General features: G+C 40.8%; 1 pseudogene; it reads left to right on the top strand.

Annotated features, from left to right (window-relative positions):
- Positions 1 to 5,238: 5,238 nt before the first annotated feature.
- LOC114034595 lies at positions 5,239 to 5,559 on the top strand (annotated as a pseudogene).
- The last annotated feature ends 2,529 nt before the right edge of the window (positions 5,560 to 8,088 follow it).

The following is an 8,088-nucleotide window of genomic DNA, read 5'->3' as shown; positions in this document are numbered from 1 at the left end:
TGTGGAATATTGTATTCAGTTCTGACTACTATGTTTTAAGAAACATATTGACAAACTTCTGAGAATCCAGAGAAGGGGCTCAAAACCATCTCACAAGAGATGGGGTTGACAGATGTGGGGACATTTTAGCCTAGGGAAGAATAAAAGAACATATAAAAGCTATAAAGTATTTGAAGGGCTATCATTGGCAAGAGAGAATAGACCTATTCTTTTATCGCCAGAGGGGAAATCACTGGGTAGAATTACAGAGTGACAGATTTGGGAACAATGTAAGGAAGAATTTCCTCATGACAAGAGCTGATTCAAAATGGAAGGAAATCACAGTATCTAGAAGTAGAAGATACCTTAAAGTTCATTCATGCTGACTGCTTTATTTTACAGATTAGGACCAATAGATTTTACAGATTACAGACTTAGAGAGAAATAATTTGTCCAGGGTCACATCAATAGCAAATAACAGGGCTGAGGTTCAAATCCAGGTCTTTTATCTGCCCTCATGTAATCTTCGTTCCAGCTTGGTCACTATTCCCACACACATCTCCATTTATTTTCCTATATCACTGTCTCACACAGGTTGACCCCCTGTATGGAATTCTCCAGACCCTCACCTCTCCCCTATAAAAGCTCTGCTTTCCTTCAAGATGCAGGTGTCACCTCCTAAGGAGTCCTTACTTGGTTTCCCCTGTTGTTAGTGGTTCCTAACTTAATTTGTATTTCTTTGTATTTTCTAATCTGAGTTCATGCTATATCCCTCCAATAGAATGTATGCTCCTTGAGGACAGACCTTGCTTCCTTTTTATTTCCATAACCTCAAGTGCTCAGCAGAGTGCTTTTCCTATGGCAGAGGCTTCATAAATGTATGTTGAAGATGAAGATCCCTTTACTTTGTTATTGTTGCTGTTCAATGGTTTCAGTCATATACAACTCCTCATGACTCCATTTGGGATATTCTTGGCAAAGATACTGGAGTGGTTTGCCATTTCCTTCTCCAGCTCATTTTGCAGATGAGGAAATGGAGGCAAACAGGATCAAGTGACTTGCCCAGGGTCACACAGCTTAGTAAATTTCCAAGGTCAGATTTTAACTGAGATCTTCCCAATTCCAGACCCAGTGCTCTATCTACTGCACCACTTAGCTGCCCCGCTTTGACTTTAAATTCAATATTTTTTCTACCACATCCCACTGTCTATATAATAAGCCCCTCAGAAATGGAAGTGTTTAAGCAGAGGCTGAAACTAAGAGATACTGTAAAAGAGAATCCTATATAATTTGTGATTTGGACCAGATGACCTTTAAGGTGCTTTCCAGGTCAAAGAGTTTCTGATTTCTGTTGCATTTTATATTTCTCATAATCCTTTTATATTTGTTATTATACATGATTCCCCTCAATACCCACTAGGAAGTTGACAGGGTCTAGATTACGTTTCAATTATGGCTGACTTTTGGAAGCAGGACTCCACAAAGCACCTCTTGTATCCAAGCCTCTGCCATGTCATGCAGCATATGACATCCCCTTTCATGTCTGCTCTTGGGGCTATCTGCAGCAAAGACCAGCTCCCAGATGCTGTGGGCTGACATTTCCATGCTCATCCAAGTGCAGGACCCAGTGACACTAGAATCACATCTGATGCGATAGAGACTGAGTGATACAATGCTGTCCAGCAGCAGCTGTCTCCCGGCTCTGGGCTGCTTTGGGTTCACACCTGGCAGTTGTCCTGATAAGCTATTATGGAATTACTTCTATGAAGGCAAAGAGCAAGCTGATCATGTCACAGCAGATAATTTCTCCTCTTCCCTCCCTAGGGATAGGGTGGAATAGTGGGAAGGGCAGGGGGAGAGGAACCGAGATCTGAGGTCGAGTTATGGCTTCATCACTACCTCATCTTGGGCAAGACACTATGATTCTTTAAGACTCATAGATCTGGAAGAGCCTATAGAGGTTATCTAATCCAGTCCCTTATGTTACAGAGGAGAAAACTGGGGTGTCTAGCAACACTGGGGCTCTTGCTGCTCCTCCAGCTTGACACTTCATCCCCTGACTGCTTTTGTACTGCGTATCCCCATGCCGGGAATTCTCTCACTCCTCATCTCCATCTCCTGGTCTCTTTGGCTTCCTTCAAGTCCCAGCTCAAATCCTACCTTCTACAGGAAGCCTTTTCTGGTCTCTACCTCTTTCCTGAACTTTGACTTTTGTCAGGAAGTTTAGATGTTGGAAAACTGGCACATGGAGAAGGAAGTGAGGGGAAAGGACAATTAATTATACACTTGGAACTGAAAAATAAATTTGAGACTGCCTGAAAGGAAGGGAGATAGATGCTCTGAGGAGGAAGCAACCAGTGCCTTCCCTCTGAGATTATCTATCATTTATACATTTGCATGTTTTCTCCCCTATTATGATATGACTTTATTGAGGGCAGAGACAATGTTTTTGCTCTTCTTTCTACGCACAGGGAGAACTTCACACCATGTTTGCCATATAGTAAGTGTTTAATAAATGGTTGTTGACTGACTAAAAGAACTTACCTAAGGTTACACAGATAGTAAGAGGAAGAGCTGGAATTTGAACCAAGTCATTCTCACTCCAAGTTCACTTCTCCAAATTCCCTTTGCTCAAAGGGCTTATTCAAGACCCTCAGAAAATGACTGTAGAAGTTGGTAATAAAATTTCTCTGGACCCCAGCAACTACATGGACTCTGGATACAGTTCAGTTCAACAAACATTTATTGTGTGATGCCAAGTGCTAGATGGAAGATAAGGTTCCTCCCCTGCTGGGGTCTAACAGGGGAGATAAAATGCACAAATGATCATAACCTAAAGCACAGTGTGGCAAGTGACAGTGGAAAGATACAAGGTGCTATGAGCATTTGGAGAAGGGAATGGTCAGATCCATCCAGGGGAAATCATGAAAGGCTTCGTGGTGGAGGTAGCATTCAATATGCACTTCAGGGTTGAGTAGAATAACAACAGGTGGAAATGAAGGCTGAAGACCCTGGCAGGCAAGAGGAAGCACATGAGCAAAGATGTGGAGGCAGGAAGAGCGTGTTGGCGAATGTTGAGGATACTCATTTCACTCTCCATGGGAAAATGTTGTGGGAGAAGAATCAAGAGGAGGGAGGAGAATTTGAGAAGAATAAAAAGAAAGAAATTGTGAAGGTGGTTTTGAGGGGCCTAGAATTATGAGGGAAAAAAAGACCAGAGATTGAATCTAGGCCAGAGACTGAGAATACCAGGAGAAACCAGGTAAGAGTTTAAGGAGAACAAAGTCCATGGCCAGATCCTACTTCTGGCATCAGTAATAAAAGGTTGCAAGAAGGAAAGGGATACCAGGACTTAAGCTGATAAAGGAGAATGAACTTCTGATGTGATTTGGAGGGATTTGGATTTGTGAAAAGGGTCAAAGGTGGGAGTGGAGGAGGAGAAATTTGTGAGAATTTGACGATAGACTGAAGAACATTTCCAGCTGCAGGGAGAGAAAGACTCAATCTAAAGGAAGAGAACTACTAAGAAGAAAGGATTTGGGAAGAAGAACAAATGGAAAAGAAACAGGAAAAGGTACTTTGCATAGCAAGATAAGGTTTTTTTTAAAGGTAAATAAAACTTAGTAAAACAAATAGCAAATAAAACAATTTGGATTTGACTATAAAGTTGTTAAGGCCAATTAAAGGAAGTTGTAGAAAAGGAAAGAAAGTTGTGTGGCTTTCAAGTTATTGTGTGATTAAAATGTTGTGAAGGTTTTAATTAAGGTCTTGGGAAGTGAGATTTAAACACCCATAAGCAGTTTAAAAGGAAGACTGAATTTCTCAGTAAGTATAGACAGTCAGTGTTTGTATTTGACTGCTATCTTTATCCCAAATATAGGTTGGTTCCTCCTCTGGAAGAGAGGAGTGTGACGAGCAACTCTCCAAATTCCAATTAAACAGGGATAATAGTGTGTTCCTTTTAAAAAGAAATAGGAAATGAGACTTTAATGGGTAAAAAAGGATCTGAACTGGCAAAAAAGAAAGTTGACCTTTGTCAGGAAGTTGGATATTGGAAAACTGTCACATGGAGAAGGAAGTGGGAGGAAAGGACAATTATACACTTGGAACTAAAAAATAAATTTGAGACTGCCTGAAGGGGAGGGAGATGGATGATCTGAGGAAGAAGCAGCTATTTATCCTCCAAGAAATGATACAGCAGAACCACAGAAACTATCAAGTGAGGGATCATACAACAAGGATAAGAGAAGAGGAGAGTGGTGATGGTTGGTCACTTTCCAGTCCAGGTCACTGAGGCAGCTCCTTGTCAATGTGATAATAATTGAGAAAGCTATCTCTCAGGGAAATGTAGCCAAGACATAACAGAGAATCTCCCGAGATGTGTCAGAATCTGCTTCTGGTGAGTCATATTGGTAAAAAAAAAATGATAACTTTAAGTGTTAAATGAACCTAGAAAGTATCGTCAAAGGTCATGAAGTCTTGGGCTAGAAATAAGACCAGAAGGACCAAGGCTGAGCTTTCCTCAAAACTACCCATTGTAGGCAAATGATGCAGAAGAGGAAAAAAAATTATTTAAGAAGTGATTAACTGGCTATGAAAATGGTATCTGAGCATGGAATTTGGATTTCAAGACCACCATTTATAAGATAGGAATGACAGACCACCAGTCAGGGATAGAGTGTACCTAGCATAGAAAAGAAAATATTTACCTGTTGTCTTGCAAATCCAATCTAAAGATCTAGGAAATAAAATGGATGAGGGAGGGACAAAATTACCTGTGAATATCCACCAAACTAAATACCATAGAAAGTAGTGACAATAAAAGAACAGTAGTTGAGACACCAGAAGTTCACAGGAGACTAAGTTGACAAAAGGGAGCAAATAGAAAAACCACAGCCTCAAACATCTGTATTAAAAATGCCCCAAATGCTCAAAGTTAAGGGAAGAAAAACTGGAGGTCTTATGAAAGGGGGAAAAATGGGATCAAAGAGGCTTCACTGAAGCTTAATAAAAACTCGAATAAAATAAAAACTCAAACTGGGTATATTTTGTTAAAAAGAAACAGGATTGGTACCTGAAAGAAGTGGTGGATGTGATGGCTGGGCCATTGTCAGTGATATCTGAAAGATAATAGAGAGCTCTTCAGTTGTCTGTAAGGTGGTTGGTTCTTCTTCAGAAGCTAAGGCCGAGTTGGGGTGACCTCTCACTTCATCTGGCGACTAGCACCGCTACAAACAAGTCTCTCCTCATCCTGATGAAATGGCTGTCTCCGAGCTCGCTTGCATCTACTCTGCCCTCTTCCTTCATGACGATGAGGTTACAATCATGGAGGATAAAATCAATGCCCTCATTAAAGCAGCAGGTATAAATGTTGAACAATTCTGGCCTGGATTATTTGCAAAGGCCCTGTCCAATGTCAACATTGCAAGTCTCATCTGCAATGTAGGAGTTGGTGGACTTGCCCCAGAAGCTGGTGGTGCTGCCCCTGCTGGAGGGGCAGCTCCTGCTAACACAGTTGCCTCAGCTCGGGAGAAGAAAAAAGAGGAAGCAAAAAAAGGAAGAATCCAAGGAGTCCGGTGATGATATGGGCTTTGGTCTGTTTGACTAAATGTTTTTTGTAACATTAAATAAAAAGCTTAACTAAAAAAAAAAGATAATAGAGAATAGGAGAATCATTGCATGACTAAAAAAGGAAACTTTTGTCTCAATTTCCACCCCCTGTCCCTCAAATGAAGTCCGTAACCTATAGGTCAGTGAGATTGACTTGACTCCTAAGGAAATTCAAGAATAGATCATTAAAAGAATGATTGTTAACCTATAGAAAAGTAAGCGGTGATTACAAAAAGGCAGCATGGCTTTATCAAAAACAAATCACCCCATTCTAACCTTATTTCCTTTTCTGAGAGAGTTACTAAACTGATCTATCAAGTTGATGCTGTTTAGCAAAGCATTTCATATAGTATCTCATACTATTCTTGTGCAAAAGATAGAGTGATGTGGACTAAACAAAAATACCATGAGATTGATTTAAAACTGGTTAAATGGACAGACTCAAAGAGTGATCATTAATGGTTCAAAGAGGTCTCCAGGGGAGTGACCCAGGTATCTGTGTTTGGCCCTGAGCTATTTAAAATTTTTATCGGTGATTTGGATAAAGACATAGATGACTGTACTGATCGAATCTGAAGAGGGCACAAAGCTGGAAGGGATAGTTAATACAATGGATGAGGAAGTCAAGATCCAAAAAGAGCTTGACTGGCTAAAGCGCTGAAATGAGGAAATTCATTAAATTTAAAATCTTTAACTTGGGAAAAAATCAAGTTCACACTTTCAAGATAAGGAAGTCATAACTAAAAATTAGTCTTTCTAAAAAACATCTAGGGGTTTTAGTGAATTGCAAGGTGAATATAAATTATCAGGATGATGTGGCAGCCAAAAACCTAATGCAATCTTGATTGGATTGAGAAAGACACTTCCAGTAATAATAAATGAATGAATGAAACATGAAAAAGTATTTAAGTTCTTATTATGTTCAAAGCATTGCACTAAGCTCTGGTGATACAATAGAAAAGCAGAGGAAGGCCCTACTCTCAAGGGGCTTACATTCTTTTTTTTTAATTTTTAGGCAATTGGGGTTAAGTGACTTGCCCAGGGTCACACAGCTAGTAAGTGTCAAGTGTTTGGTCTGAGCCCGGATTTGAACTCAGGTCCTCCTGACTTCAGGGCTGATGCTCTATCTACTGCACCACCTAAAGGGCTTACATTCTAATGGGGAAGTTAGCACATGTAGGAGGTTTCAGCTGTACATCAGGTGGAAAGGTCCTATAGTGCTTAAGGTACAATGGCAAAGCAGATTGTAATGAATCTTTAATGTTGGTTCCACTGACAAAAATCACATCTAATTCTAATTTTGAACTATTTAACAGTGCTAAGCATAATGCCTGACACATACTAAATACTTAATAAATGCTTGGTGACTAACTGACTAACCAAGGACTGTAATGTCAAAAACTTCCTTTTCTTCATCTTCAGTAGTTATGGTTTCAGTGGAGGTGGGGTGGCAGCACCTGCACAAGCAATTGCTAGGTTGTATTTCCACACAAACAGCTTCTAAGGATAATGGATATAAGGGCTAGTCTGGAAAGAGATCTAGAGGCATTGACATTCTCCAGGCTCTTGGACTTACCTGACTGTTGGTGGCAGTTGATCAGTGGTTAGTGTTGGTGGTAGGAGAAAGGTGGGCCACTTCTCCATACAGATTGCTCCTCTCAACAATGGCTATGGGGGCCAGACTGGAGACAGGGTTGATGGCCTGGGGGTGGGAGGAGGGTACTGCTATTCCAAAGACTCTTGGATTCAGGGTCCTAGGCTATCTACATTGGGAGGTCTAAGGAATAAACAGGTAATAATAGTTCCTTACTCTGCCCTAGTCAGATCACAAACTGGATTATTGTGTTCAGTTATGAGCCCTACAGTTTAGGAAGGATATGATAAGCCAGAAATTGTGACCAGAAGAGGGCAGCTAGATAGTAAAGGACCTTGACCCCATGTCACATGAAAATTAGTTTAAGGAAGAAGGGATGTTTAATCTGGTGATCTAAGCAAATCGATCTTTTAGACGCTTGATGCCAATCACCAGACCCCTTTCTAGAGAGAAAGGTAATCAGGAGTAATCTTTAATTATACTATTCCTGGTAGGTAGCACTAGGCTGGATCTCTAATTCTGGTACCTGTTGTCTATGGTCTCTGAAGAAGTCCATGCTATGATCCCATGGCATAATCCCATACCATAGCAGATATGCATGAACCCCTCCACTTACTACAATGAAATCACAAATGGAGAAAGAGGCAGGACCCAATATCATGAGTAAGGCAGCTACACTACACCATTCACCACCATGATACCAGCTCCCTTCCCATTTTCTGGATCTCCTCAATACCCTGGTGGAAGTGTTGTTGGGTAACCTCCCCTTGATTCAGCTGATTGTAGCAACCCCATTCATACAGCTAGGGAGTCCTGGTGGAATCTCCTAAATGCCACACAAGGCTTTCCCCATCCTTTCCTCCACCTCTGAACCTCACAGCATTCCATTTTTCCTGCAGTACTAA

This window comes from Vombatus ursinus, unplaced genomic scaffold (assembly GCF_900497805.2).
Source record: "Vombatus ursinus unplaced genomic scaffold, bare-nosed wombat genome assembly UNPS02009062.1, whole genome shotgun sequence".
NCBI lineage: Eukaryota > Metazoa > Chordata > Mammalia > Diprotodontia > Vombatidae > Vombatus > Vombatus ursinus.
This window is presented reverse-complemented; position numbering and strand designations above follow the sequence as displayed.